The sequence below is a fragment of the Mobula hypostoma genome, chromosome 1 (genome assembly GCF_963921235.1).
Source record: "Mobula hypostoma chromosome 1, sMobHyp1.1, whole genome shotgun sequence".
NCBI lineage: Eukaryota > Metazoa > Chordata > Chondrichthyes > Myliobatiformes > Myliobatidae > Mobula > Mobula hypostoma.
Genome location: NC_086097.1, coordinates 219626611 through 219642253, shown reverse-complemented (window position 1 = coordinate 219642253; position 15643 = coordinate 219626611). Strand labels below are relative to the sequence as shown.

The following is a 15643-nucleotide window of genomic DNA, read 5'->3' as shown; positions in this document are numbered from 1 at the left end:
TCAAAAAACTCAATAAGTTGGTAAGGCACGACCTGCCCTATACAAAAACCATGCTGGATCTCCCTAATTAAGCCATGGGCTTCCAAATGCTCATATATCCTATCCCTAAGAATTTTCTTCAGCAATTTTCCTACATTGACGTGAGACTCACTGGTCTATAGTTTCCAGGATCTTCTCTTGTTCCCTTCTTAAATAAATGTACAACATTAGATACTTGCTAGTCCTCTGGGACCTCATCTGTGGCTAGAGAGGACACGGAGATACTGGTCAAGAGCTCACCAATCTCGTCTCTTGCCTCCTTCAATAACGTGGTACATCCCATCAGGCCCAGGGGACTTATTCACCTTAATACTTATTAGGAGGCCCAACGCTTCCTTCTCCTTGACCTCTAAATGTCCTAATGTATTTATATACTCAACACAGTATTTAGACACAACAATGATAAAGAACCAGCAAAACATTCCCAGCTCAGGGTGGGCTGTGAGTTGAGATCTGCAGATGGTGGTGTTCCAATGTACCTGACATCTCTGTCATTTTTTTGTGTTAGGGGCTGCAGTTTGAAACTGCTGTGGGAATAACTTAAACACTGTGGTGTAGTGTACCTCGTAGACTCCTCTGTAGTCATTGTGCTCAGTTGGTAGAGGTAAAGGATAGTTAGGAATTGTGCAGAATCAACAGAAGAACCAATAGCTTCACAACGTTTTTATGATTAGCATTGATATTTTTGTTGAAGAACAAGTAGAAAGTAGTGAGGATATCAGCTATTAAAGTGAACTATATTGATCTAAATCAGGGGTTCCCAAACTGTTTTATGCCATGGACCCCCACTATTATCCGAGGGGTCCATGAACCCCAGGTTGCAAATGATACATAAATTCTTATTGTCTTTAGTGTTCTGATTATACTAAATATCACTGGTACTAACACAACAATCAATCATTACCCATTCATCCCATCTCAGAGTAATATAACTGCTTACCATGACAGAAGCAAGCCAAGAAAACAGATTCATTTTATGCCAGAAGGGAACCATGGTAACAACCCCATAAAAAGCAGTTGGTCTACCTGCCTGCAGCAAGTGCCTCTTTCAATAACCAAAGCAATTAACGTGAGAGTGGCTGCAAATGTCCTGTGTACGATCCATCATCTATAATTTTGGTTCTTTTTATAGAAAGTGCCTTTCACTTTCTGTAATTTATGACATAGCCCCAGTGTTAGAAAATCTAAGCTGGTTTTATCCCTAGCACACAGGAACCCCAGCAGCAGTAAAACATCAATATGGGAACCCTTTGAGAAATGCATTTGCATTATCTTGCAGGTTTTCTTCTAACATCAGAGTAGTGAATGTTTTCTATTCAATTCTAACCGCCCTCTGCTTAAGCTAATGACTTACGCCAAGAGTAGTTTTTGAGAATGAGCAGCCCTTTGACATTTCGTGCAAGTGGCCGTTCTCCCCACGCAGGCTAGAAAAAAAGTACCTGGCTTTGAAATGCCCAGGAGCAGCCCTTTTATGAACCCCTGGAAAAAGCAAATATCCTGAGTGAATTTTGGGCTGTTGTCATCTCATACCTGCTGGTGAATGAACTTATATTTGACCCCAAGATATCCGAGTTTTGAATTGTTCAAAATCAAAATCTGACTTGACCTGAAATGGTTTTCCTTCTGTATTGAAATAATGAAGAAGCTTAGACCAGGATGTTTTAAATATACAGTATATGTTAGAACAATACATAAAAGGCCATGTGCCTATGAGGCCTTCTAGTGCTCCCGATGCGGCCTTCTATATATTGGCGAGATCCGATGCAGACTGGGAGATCGTTTCGCTGAACACCTCTGCTCTGTCCGCCAGAGGAAGCAGGATCTCCCAGTGGCCACACATTTTAATTCCACGTCCCATTCCCATTCTGATATGTCTGTCCACGGCCTCCTCTACTGTCAAGATGAAGCCACACTCAGGTTGGAGGAACGACACCTTATATTCCATCTGGGTAGCCTCCAACCTGATGGCATGAACATTAACTTCTCAAACTTCCGCTAATGCCCCACCTCCCCCTTGTACCCCATCCATTATTTATTTATTTATATACACGTTCTTTTTCTCTCTCTCTCTCCTTTTTCTCCCTCTGTCCCTCTCACTATACCCCTTGCCCATCCTCTGGGCTTCCCCCCTCCCCCTTTTTTTTCTCCCTAGGCCTCCTGTCCCATGATCCTCTCATATCCCTTTTACCTATCAACTGTCCAGCTCTTGGCTCCATCCCTCCCCCTCTCGCTTTCAAATCTCTTACTAACTGTTCTTTCAGTTAGTCCTGACGAAGGGTCTCGGTCCGAAACATCGACTGTACCTCTTCCTAGAGATGCTGCCTGGCCTGCTGCGTTCACCAGCAACTTTGATGTGTGAGGCCATTTAGTTTATTTTTTTAAAATTTATTGAGATACAATGCAGAACGGGCCCTTCCGGCCTTTCGAGCCATGCCGCCCAGCAAACCCTGATTTAATCCAAGCCGAGTCACTGGACAATTTACAACGACCAATCAGAACGTGTTCAGACTGTGGGAGAAACCCGAAGAACCCGGAGGAAACCCATGTGGTCACAGGGAGAACATACAAAATTCATTAATTCATTCTCCCTCTCATTTTCTGCTGTCTCTGCAATTTATTATTTTACATGAGCCAATCAATTGCCTTTGGATCTATTTTGGTCCTTACCCACATTAAGGGGTGATTTACAGTTGTCAAGTAACCCGCTGGAATGTGGGGGGAAACTGAAGCATTCAGAGGAAATCCATACAGTCATGGCAAGCAGGTACAGAATCTGCACAGATTTCATCGGAGGTCAGCTGAAATTGCAAGGCAGCAGCACCAATTACTGCACAAACCTGTCACCTTTCAGTTAGTCTTTGATAAACATAAATTCAGCTACATTCTCTCATATTCGGAATCAAGTTATTTCACTGTAGCTGAAAAGAGAACATAGAAACTGAGAATTTCTCTTCATCAGAACAAATTACACTCCTAAAGTACTATAAAAGTACAAAGAAAGTGGTACCAAGCCACACAAGACCAAAACCAAGCTTGGTCAAGGAGATTGGTTTACATGCATGTCTTTGAAGAGAGAAGAGAGATTGAGAGTGGAAAGGTTTAACAGGGGACTTTCAGGCTGTAGACTTCAAAATCCAGAGGCATAGCTCCCAGATTAAAATTAAAATCAACTTCAAAATCAGGGAAACGCAAAAGACCAGAATTGTTGGGTTGAGATCTTGAAGGGATTAAATTAAGCTTTTACCAGTCTGCCCAAGGAGAAATCTCAACAACTCACATTAATTGTGATGAAGTTCTTTCAGAGGTTGGTCATGGTCAGAAGCAACTCCTGCTAAGTAAGGACTTGGACCCGCTGCAATTTGTCCATCACTGCAATAGGTCTACAGCGGATTTGCAACCCTAATACACTCTCACTGGCTCCCTACTCAATCTTGGATTACTTGGACAATAGCAATACCTACAGTATGTCAGGCTGCTGGTTACTGCATACAGCTCAGCATTCGACAACATCATACCCTCAGTATTAATCAAGAAGCTCGAAAATCAGGGCCTCTGTACCCCCCTCTACAACTAGATCCTTGATCGAAAATAACATTTCCTTCTCACTGACAGTCAACACTGGTGCACCTCAAAGATATGTGATTAGTCCACTGCTCTACTCCCTCTACACCTATGACTGTGTGGCTAGGCACAGCTCAAAAGCCAGCTATAAATTTGCTGATGACACAATTATTGCTGGCAAAATTTTAGATGGTGGCGAGAAGGCATTCAGCAGCAAGAAAGATCAGCTGGTTGAGTGGTGTTGCAATGACAGCCTTGCACTCAACGTCAGTAAGACCAAGGAATTGATTGTGAACTTCCAGAAGGTCATGCCGAAGGAACGCGCAACAGTCCTCATCGAGGGATCACGGTGGAAGGGGTGAGCAGTTTTAAGTTCCTGGGTGCCAATATCTCCGAAGATCTATCCTGGGCCCAACATATTGATGCAAGTACAAGGAAGGCACAACAGCGGCTGTATTTCATTCGGAGTTTGGGGAGACTTGGTATGTCACCAAGGACTCTTTGCATTAGAGCCATCACATAATAGGCTATGATGCAACCAGTCATAATGCTTTCCACCTTACATCTATAGAAACTTGTGAGAGTCTTTGGTGGCATCTCAATTTTCTTCAAGCTCAGCTGCTGGCGTGCCCTCTTTGTGGTTGCATCAACGTGTTGGCTTGCGTCATCCTCTGGCATGTTGACACCCAGGAACTTGAAGCTGATTACCCTTTCCACCACTGAGCCTTCAGGATTGGGGTGTGATCTCTTGACTTCCCCTTCCTGACGTCCACAATCAGTTCCTTGGTCTTGCTGATGTTAAGTACAAGGCTGCTGTTGCAACACCAACAGTCCAGCTGATCTATCTCATTCCTGTAAACCTCCTCCTCATCATCTGATTTTCTATCAACAGCAGTGTCATCAGTGAATTTATGAATGGCTTTTGAGCTGTGCTTAGCCACACAATCATGAGTGAGCGTGGAGCAGTGTGCTAAGCACTCATCCTTGAGATGTGCCTGGGTTGATAGTCAATGAGGCGAAGATGTTTTTACTTCCCTGCACTGACTATAGTCTTCCCTGACTAGAAGCTGAGGATCCAGTTTGAGAGGGAGGCACTGACATCCAGGTTTTGAAGCCTGATTACTGAGGGACTGATGGTCTTGATTGCTGAGCCATAATCAATAAACAGTAGCCTGACTTATGCCCTGCAGTTGTCCAAAGCAGAGCGGTGAGCCAGTGAGTTTATATAAGCTGTTGCAGTGCTAGTCAAACTGCAGTGGGTCCAGGGTCCTTCCTCAGACAGGAGTTAATTCCAGCAGATGTAAGTACTACTGGGTGATAGTCACTGAGGCAGCTCACCCTGCTCTTCTTGGGCACTGGAATGATTGCTGCCCTCTTGAAGTAGCAGTAAACCTCAGACCGGAGCATTGAGAGGTTAAAAATATTCTTGAACGTTCCATAGGTCTACACAAGTTTTCAGTAAACTGTCAGGACCTGATGCCTAGAGAGGGTTCACCTTCTTGAAGGCTCTTCGGACATTGGCAGAAATCACAGGTCACTGGAAGCAGTGGGGATTCACACGGGTGCAGGATTATTCTCCCTTTCAAAGCGTGCATAAAGGACATCGAGTTCAGCAGGGAGTGAAGCATTACTGCCTGTCATGCTGTTAGGCTGAGCAGAAATCCAGAAGCAAAATGTTATACGATAGTAGAAAATACTGGACTATCAAGTTGATCAGACAGCACCGTTCATCGGAATTGGCCCAATACTCTTGGTACTTCCATAATTTTCTGTGTTTATCTTTGTCTGATGAGAGGAATGGGTTTAAGAATACCTTTAATGAGGAAAGGGGGGGGGGAGGGAAATAATTCCAGAGCTTCCCATTTATAGAGCTGGTGGCGCAAATGATAATGTAATTAAGATCCTCATGGTTAAGAAAGCAGATAAGTTGGGGGAGTGGTTGACTGTGTCGGAGGTGAGGTTAGGGTACATGTGGAGGTGGTGAGACCATAAAAGGATTTGAAAATAAGGCTCAGAAATTTTCAGTGCTAATCGTGAGATTAATCATAAGATGATCTGATACAATGGCAATTCTTCTCCAACCACTTCCTTCCTTCACCCACCACTTCCTCTTTCCTTGCTTAATGCCATTTCTTATTCACAATTCACCACCCACCACCACCCAACCCTGGAATTCACCAAGCTCTCAGCTGCTCAGGTTTTGGCCACCTATCAGCATGAAAGTCTGTGGCTGTTGATTTCATCAACTAATACCCACCCACCATCTCTACTTTCCACATGTCTATCTCCAGTAAAAGTTTAATTCTGCTTTTTCAACTGCAGTTCTGTAAGTGACACAATAATTCATCAGATTTATTCCTGGTGTGTGATGCATGAAGAGAGATTCAACAAATTGGACATGTAAACAACAGGAATTCTGCAGATGCTGGAAATTCAAGCAACACACATCAAAGTTGCTGGTGAACGCAGCAGGCCAGGCAGCATCTCTAGGAAGAGGCGCAGTCGACGTTTCAGGCCGAGACCCTTCGTCAGGACTAACTGAAGGAAGAGTGAGTAAGGGATTTGAAAGCTGGAGGGGGAGGGGGAGATGCAAAATGATAGGAGAAGACAGGAGGGGGAGGGACAGAGCCGAGAGCTGGACAGGTGATAGGCAAAAGGGGATACGAGAGGATCGTGGGACAGGAGGCCTAGGGAGAAAGACGGGGGGGGGTACTCACTTGAGTCTAGGTAGGGGAATAACTGGACATTTGCTGTTTATTTATTTATTTATTTATTATTATTTATTTCTTTTGTATTTCTTCAGATTGTGTCTTTTGAACACCTAGTTGGTGTGGTCTTTCATTGATTCTATTATGGTTATTATTCTATTAAGGTTCAAAGGTTAATTTAGTATCAAAGTATAAAACTCTGTAATTCTTCTTCTCCAGATAGTCATGAAACCAAGAAAGAACAGAATGGCAGAACTCAATTATACTCAATATTATGGATTTATTGAGTATGCCTGCAAGAAAATGAAACTCAGAGTAGCAAATGGTGACATATATGTACTTTAAATTTACTTTGAACATTGAATTCTTTTGAGGACAGACATGTGCTTAATGTTCCCTGGAGTTGGCTGTCCATTCAGGGGGCAGAGATAAAAAGCAACATCTTCACCTAGAAGGTAATGGAAATTCACACCCAAGAGGCCCAATTGCTGAGTAAATTCAAGCCAAATTTGATAGGTTTTAAAATATTAAAGGAATCAAGGGTTGGTCCATCATCGTGGCACTGAAGTTAAAGATTACCCACAGCATATTAAATAGCAGAGTAGGCACAATGGGGCCAAAATGTCCTACTCACATCACATTTTATCTTTTGCATCCTCCCCCCACACTCCTTCACGGATCAGTATAGCCATAACTTTGATCCTGCATGCCTACTGTACAATTGAGAAGGGACACATCGCCAGATGTGGTGTGATGATAAGTTAGACAACATATAAACTTGCCTTTTGCACAACTTCCATTTTACTGAGCTCTATCATTACTGGTTTGTTTCAAACCCAGTGGTCCCTAATCCCTTCCTCCAGAATCAGAAGCAGAATCACGTTTGTTATCACCGATGTAGGTCTTGAAATATGTTTTATGGCAGTAGTGTAGTGCAATATATAAAATATATTATGAATTACAATATAAATAAACAGTGCGAAAAGAGGAAAAATAGTGAGTTAGTGTTCATGGCTTCACTGGCATTTCAGAAATCTGCTGGGGAGAGGAAGAAGTTGTTATTAAAACATTGTGCGTGCGTGCTGACTTTCATCTGCGGACTGCTGAGAACTGCTTGTTCTTCTCACTAATGCTCATGCGTCATCAATTTACAGGATATGTCCCTCAGGGATTTGGGCTATATACTTTTTTATTGTGTGACTATATGTCTACTTCTATCTTATATGTGCTTTGTGCCATGTATGACTATTGGTATTGTGTTTTGCACCTTGGGCCCAGAATAATGCTGTTTCATTTGGCTGTATTCATGGGTATTCACATATGGTTGAATGATAATTAAACCTGAACTTGAATGTGTGTCTTCAGGCTCCAATACCTACCCCCAATGGTATTAATGAGAAGAAGGCTCTCTGAATTCCCCAAAGTCTGCATCTGCCTTTTCTCTGACTTGTTCTCTCTACATTTATTCCATTCATGAAATATGCCTTCTGCTCTCTCAATACAACTGTCAAGCAGCTTCTAATCTCTTAAATCCCTTTCTTTACACTGCACTTACAGGGAAGCATGTATGACATTACAAATTCAACACCTTTAGTGAAGAAAACCAAAAATTCTTCTGTTCTAACATCACATGATGAGGAAGAGGCAAAGTCAGGGAAAGAAGCTTTGAAGGGAAAAAAGCTGTTTTTATAAATTGACAGTTGGTTAGTTCCCAGCTGCTTCTGTTCAGTCAGGTAGATCATTAAAAGTTGTTTTGGTTGGCACAAGTTAAATGAATGTCATGCATGTTTACCCAAAGCAAGAAAGGGCTGGAATTGCAAGTTTAGTAACAGAATTACCTCTGGCTGAATGTAAATACATTATTTCTATCAGCAGTGATCATTAGATGAGCAGCCCAAAGCAAAACCTGTTTCCGCCCTGACATCACAAAGAATTTTGAGGTTATTTTAACACGAAACCTTCAAAATAATATTGCAGATCTCAGTTTGTACAGATATAAATTTTATCTTGCAGCTTATTCCAGTGGCCCAAATGCTAATAAGTAGTGAAGGTTAACTCTTTCACAGTGAAAAAAAATGCAACAGATAGGATTCCAGTCTCTAATTCAGTAATTATACAGTCATACAGCAACATTAACATTATTACTTTGGATGGTGGAAGAGTTTCAGATTTAGGACTCTTTACCATGCTCTTTCAGGGCAAGAGGTTACAGATGGACAAAAGAAAATTTTCAAGGAAGTTCTCAAACTCTCCTTGAAAAAACGTAAGATCCTTTACTACTCTAAGGCATCCCTGGTTCATGACTGTTCAAAATTGGAGAAGTGGCAGTTGAGTTAATGTTGAGAAAACTGAGCCAAAGCACACAAACCCCACAGCAAATAATACACCACCACCCAAACTACCAACTCAAAATCTCATCAAAAGCTCCTCTTGTCTCACCTGTAGACAAGTCTCTGGGCTCCACTTCAGCCACCTCAAAAGGGGCGGCCTAAGAAGACTGTCAAACAATTCAGAAATGGAATGGGGTTATCTGAACTCACAAAAAAATTTAGGGACGCATTTTCCCGGCTCTCCTTTCCAGTTTACTTAGTCTAAGGAAAAGGGTGTTGACTTTAACTCACAATCACTCTGAAGGATTACTGAAGTTTTGCTGGCCTTGGTTAGACTGGGTGTACAACTTGCCCTGGGCTAGAAGCAGTTGCAGGCCTGTGCACAGTGCATGAGGAGAGCATTCCCTCCCTCACTTTTCACCTGGAGTAAGTGCTGAGCATGGGCAAAGATTGCTTTTAATGTTTTCACTTTGTTACACACTTATCAGCTCTGCATCCAACACTACTGCTTTTTTTTTTAAAAAAAAGGATAGCTACACATCCGACAACATCTGTAGAAGATGCAAATGTAGAAATTACAGACAGCTGGGAGAATTTGAGGTAGACTGTGCTATTGCTGCCAAAGCTGCCTTATACCTGCGATTTGCCTTTTAGGGAATTACCATTAATGGTCTTCTACCTTTCAACCCTTTAGCATTTCCTTAATGTTGTAACTGGCGGCTCATTTACTGATACAGTCATCAGTAATTGAGTGGCACATCTTTGTCTGGAGGAGGGGCAGCAGTCATGAGTACGAAAGAAATGTACCTACCCTTTACACAGCACGTATGTACTCTGCCACGGAGAGCCCTTCCTTTCAGTGACTGCTCTGTCTTCATTAACAAGGGAAGCTCACCAGCATCTTTCTGCCATCCCTCTGCCAGTGTTCCTAATCTCAAGATCCACCACTTACTCAATGGCACTACTGAAAGAAAATCTTACTAGATCCCTCCAGCCACGGTGCAGGAATGCTGAGAATGTCTCTGTGGTCCTGATACTACCTTGGAGTGGAATAGCAGGTTGCCAGAGCAATTAATTGAAATGAATGAGATGAGCAAAGAGAAGATCTTTTTTCATCTCTCTGGCAAGGCAGATTTGGAGACTTTTAAAACATTATACACAGAACAACCTGGCACAGAAACAGGTCCTTCGGCCCACAGCATTGTAAACAAAACTAGAGTTGAATGCCTAATGAACTAATCTCTTCAGTCTATACAATATCTGTATGTCTCCATGTTCTGCATTTCAATGTGCCTGTCTAAGGAGAGCTTTTAAACATCTCCGTTGTACTTACCTCCACTACTATACCTAGCAACACATTCCAGGTACTCATCGTCTCTTTACAATCGTGGTGGCTGAATGAATTCCCAGTTGTAATTACCTCACTTGATCAAGTTTGAAAATTTATACAATTATTGCAATCACATTCCAATGCAAAATAGAACTGGTAATGCAGGAACGTTTTAAAGCGCAAAGTACGGATGGTGACAGTAGGTAGTCATTTTTCCCTCACAAAAGGTTGTTACATTTTCCCCCACAGAACTACCATGATTATTGTTAGAAGCTTCTCAATTAAAATGAGAAATTGGGAAAAATCACAGTAAGGAATGCTGGGACTTCCTCTTCCCTTTGGCCAATACTCACAATGAGCCCCGATGTGTGCCCATTGCAGGCCAGTTGGATTACAATTGCACTGGAATGGAAGTTTTGAGGCTGAGGTCATGCTGGTGACGTGACACACTTCTGTTAAGATGTTCCAAATTGCTCTACAAAGATGGGGAATGCTGGGTGTTGGCTTTAAAAAGAATTAAAGGTTATATGTAAAGGTCATATGACGGCAATCTATAATTTATCTTGAATAGTCAGAATATACATATATATAATCTGCTTAAGCTGTTTCAGTCATCTTTTAAGGCATTATCAAAAGTGACTTATAACAATGGATTTGAATTTCCACAGTACATGAGACATAGGAGCAGAATCAGGGCAATTGGCTCATTGAGGTGGCTCCACCAATCCATCATGGCTGATTTATGATCCCTCTCAACATTATCCTTCTTCCTTCTCCCTGTAACCTTTGACACCCTTACTAATCAAGAACCTATCAAACTCTATTTTAAATATACCCAATGTCTTGGCCTCCACAGCCATCTGTGGCAATGAATTCCAGAGATTCACCACCATCTAGTAAAGAAATTCCTCCCCATCTCTGTTCTAAAGAGAAATTCTTTTAGTTTAAAACTATGCCTTCTCCATGTCCACTCTATCTCAGCCTTTCAATATTCAACAGGTTTCAATGAGATTTCCCCCTCATTCTTCCAAATACCAGCAAGCACAAGCCTAGAGTGATCAAACGCACTCATACATTAAGCCATTTATTGCCAGGATCATTCTTGGGAACCTCCTCTAGACCCTTTGCAATATCAGCACATCTTTTCTTAGATATGGAGTCCACAACTGCTCACAATACTCCAAGTGCAGACTCATGAGTACCTTACAAAGCCTCAGCCCCAAGTTAGAAACATGCTGACTTATGGAAAGCTGTACAGATGTACGAGTTTCAGGAGACCAGTGGGATAGTTTTGCCAACTGCTGCATGGCCACAGACATAGAACATAGAAAACCTACAGCACAATACAGGCCCTTCAGCCCATGTACTTTCTTCACAAATTACCTCGGCCCTCTATTTTTCGAAGTTCCATGTACCTATCCAGGAGTCTCTTAAAAGACCCTATTGTATCCACCTTCACCACTGTTGCCAGCAGACCATTCCACGCACTCACCACTCTAGCCATAAAAATCTTACCCCTGGCATCTTCTTTGTACCTACTTCCAAGCACCTTAAAACTGTGCCCTCTCGTGTCTGCCATTTCAACCCTGGGGAAAAGCCTCTAACTATCCACACAGTCAATGCCTCTCATCATCTCATACACCTCTATCAGGTCACCTCTCATCCTCTGTCGCTCCAAGGAGAAAAGGCCAAGTTCACTCAACCTATTTTGGCCTTAAACATTGGCCTTTATTAATCAAAGTATTGAGTATAAGAGCTGGAATGTTATGATGAGGTTGTATAAGGCATTGGTGAGGCCGAATCTGGAGTATTGCGTTCAGTTTTGGTCACTAAATTACAGGAAGGATATTAATTAGGTTGAAAGAGTGCAGAGAAGGTTTACAAGGATGTTGCCGGGACTTGAGAAACTCAGTTACAGAGAAAGGTTGAATAGGTTAGGACTTTATTCCCTGGAGCGTAGAAGAATGAGGGGAGATATAAAATTATGATGGGTATAGATAGAGTGAATGCAAGCAGGCTTTTTCCACTGAGGCAAGGGGAGAAAAAACCAGAGGACATGGGTAAAGGGTGAGGGGGGAAAGTTTAAAGGGAACATTATGGGGGGGCTTCTTCACACAGAGAGTGGTGGGAGTGTGGAATGAGCTGCCAAACGAGTTGGTAAATGTGGGTTCTTTTTTAACATTTAAGAATAAATTGGACAGATACATGGATGGGAGGTGTATGGAGGGATATGGTCCATGTGCAGCTCAGTGGGACTAGGCAGAAAATGGTTCGGCACAGCCAAGAAGGGCCAAAAGGCCTGTTTCTGTGTTGTAGTTTTTCTATGGTTTCTATGGTTTCTATTCTCATACGGCATGCTCCCCAATCCAGACAGCATCCTCGTAAATCTCCTCTGAACCCTTTCTTGTAGTGAGGTGACAAAAACTGAGCGCAGTACACCAAGTGGGGTCTGACCAGGATCCTATATAGTTGTAAAATACTTTGCGACTCTTGAACTCAATCCCACGGTTGATGAAGGACAACACACTGTATATCTTCTCAACCACACAGTCAACCTGCGCGTAGCTTCGAGTGTCCTATGGACTCGGACCCCAAGATCCCTCTGATCCTCCATACTGCCAAGAGTTTTACCATTAATACTATATTCTGCCATCACATTTAACCTACCAAAATGAACCACCTCACACTTATCTGGGTCGAACTCCATCTGCCACTTCTCAGCCCAGTTTTGCACCCTATCGATGTCCCGCTGTAACCTCTGACAGCCCTCCACACTATCCACAACACCTCCAACCTTTGTGTCATCAGCAAATGTACTAACCCATCCCTCCACTTCCTCATCCAGGTCACATAAAAATCGCGAAGTGTAAGGGTCCCAGAACAGATCCCTGAGGCACACCACTGGTCACTGACCTCTATGAAGATTGTGACTTGTCTACAACCACTCTTTGCCTTCTGTGGGCAAGCCAATTTTGGATCCACAAAACAAAGTCCCCTTAGATCCCATGCCTCCTTACTCTCTCAATAAGCCTTGCATGTGGTACCATATCAAATGCCTTGCTGAAATCCATATACATTAAATTTACTGCTTCACCTTCATCAATGTGTTTAGTCACATCCTCAAAAAATTCAATCAGGATCATAAGGCACGATCTGCATTTGACAAAGTCATGATGACTATTCCTAATCATATTATGCCTCTCCAAATGTTCATAAATCCTGCCTCTCAGGATCTTCTCCCTCAATTTGCCACCCACTGAATAAGACTCACTGGTTTATAATTTCCTGGGCTATCTCTACTCCCTTTCTTGAATAAGGGAACAACATCTGCAACCCTCCAATCCTCCAGAACCTCTCCCGTCCCCATTGATGATGCAAAGATCATCTGCCATGTGACAATTCAGCAGGCAGCAATATCATTACATCTGGCAGAGAAATTTAAGTGGTTGAGTTAAATGCCTTGGTTATGCAGGCCTGTTTTAGTTTAAATATATCGCTGGTCCGCATTTCCATCTTGAGAACTGTCTGGGTTACAAACAGTTCTCAGGAATGGAACTTTGCCCTAACCTAAGCAGGATGTGTATTTGTGTGGTGTGCTACTACAACTTTGTACATGTTTTCTGATGTGCCCATCACAAGGCAATGACAGCAAAAGTAATAAGGAAAGATGGGATGATTCTCCTGAATTCACACATGGTTAAAAATGTTATGGGCTCAAACTCCACTTGATAGGCTTGTGGCATAATTTTAATTTCCTTCCTGTCTTGTGCACATCCAAATTTTTCATGAATGGCTGACACACAGGCCTTATGAATTCCTGTATATCTGAATGATGGGTTTCACATGCCAGTTACTAACCAGACTTTCTGCTCACTGAAGTCTGGTAGGCAAAGCTCAAAGAGGAAAGTGTTAAAATGATTTCCTGTGAAAAGTTCTCGATACCTCTGCATCTCCTCATTGCTGGCCTTGTATTCGTCCATTATCACTTTGCTCACTGCTACTGGTCATGACTTGTAGGCTGTGGTCATCTTATCCCACTCCCTCAATGAACTTCCCAAAAACCCATTTCTTTGACTAAATTTATCATCTCTTGAACTAACAAATCCTTGCACTGGTGTCATTTTTCCTTTTAATAATTCAGCACCGTAATATGTTTAAAATGGGCTATTTTTATTAGAATTATTTCTGTTTGAGGCAAATTTACCTTTTATTCTAGACTTCTGGCAGTTGACTATTTTATTTAACTCAATAATTGGTAAATCCCAGATTGACTAAATTGTTCCACAGGCTGAAATTAGCAACATTAGAGAGCAATCTGGAGGCCTGGAGTAAATTTTCAAGAAGTCTCAGCAACTGAACAAACAAAATCTATTTCAGGCAGTTTGCCCTGATCCCGTCATTAGTTGTGTTACTGTATCATGAGCTCAGATTGCTCAGCTTCAAACTAATACAAAGAAGTATTTCTCTCAATAACGTATAACTTCATTGCTGATAATCGTTCGGCTTTTACTAATTACGTAAATGTAAAAGTTTGTTTTAATCCTGATAAATAAATAGTATCTTAAAATAAATTTTACTGCCAATTGCACTATATATGCATTAGAATGTAACCTGAAAAAAATGAACTATCAAGTAGTAATTGGAAAACCATATATCAAAAAAAGCAGATTACAGGAATAGTACTACATGAGAAAGTCAGTAACTCTAACCTAGCTCCACAATAAGAGCAACAGGATCCACGAAGCTGAACGAAGAACGAATTGAAAATAAATGAATCATTTCATGACATTTGTTAACAGTCCCATCAAGGTTCCCGGCCGCAGAGATGAGCTGACAGGATTCTCTCTGGCTGCACCAACCTTCGGAACCCTCCGCTTTCATTCACGCTACCGTCCCAGCATAACAGAAAACAACCCACAGAATAGAGTAACTCTTCCTACCTTTCAACAGCTGTAGACTATATCCCACACAATAAACTTTGTTTTTGGAAGGAATACTTCAGATCCAGCCAAAACATGGCTGTGCCGCGGCTCCTGCGATTGTTCAACTAGCATTGAAATACAGCTGTTTCTGTAAGCCTCGATCTTTTGTACTGCTCATCTGACGCACAGCCAGACCTTCTTACTCAGGATATGCTTGCATATGCATGATGCAGAGTTTAAAAAAAACATCCCTTCTTCCACTATTATTTCATGCTCCCTGAATTCAGACGTACTTTTTCGGAAGGCCTTTAATTAGCCCTTATTGTCCTCTGTCCACACGGCTGTCTTCTGCCTCACTTCAGGAATCTAAACTTTGTAACTGAATCAATCAACAAACTCTGCATGTCGTGTATATTCAGTAACGAGGAGGCGACAGGAAGAGAAGTTAATATGCCCTGTGCTTACTCCCCGGTTAAGGGGACTTTTACTCAATTACAAAGTGCCAGGCTTAGTTTCAATTTTCCTTGCTTGATCCACTGGACTGGTTTCTCCCCTCCCCCACCTTTTCAGGTGGGGGCCAGTCAACACTGCGGCTTGCGCTGCTTTAATCGAGCACACTTCTTGAAGTTGCCACAATGTTATCAGGCGACCTATTGAAGAATGACCCTTTTTGGTTTTAGCTGCCAAGGGGGGTGGGGGGCGGAGGAGATGTGGACCGCCTGTAATAAGCATTGCAGAGAAAGGAAGCAGACT

The 15643-nt window shown here is 42.2% G+C and overlaps 1 protein-coding gene across 1 annotated transcript in view; it reads right to left on the bottom strand.

Moving 5' to 3' along the window:
* sulf1 (sulfatase 1) overlaps positions 1 to 15400 on the bottom strand; it is a 383460-nt gene extending 368060 nt beyond the window's left edge. The window contains exon 1 of the mRNA XM_063064855.1: positions 14909 to 15400. The gene's annotated coding sequence lies outside the window, so the exon portion shown is untranslated. The remainder of the gene's footprint in view (positions 1 to 14908) is intronic.
* Positions 15401 to 15643: the final 243 nt, after the last annotated feature.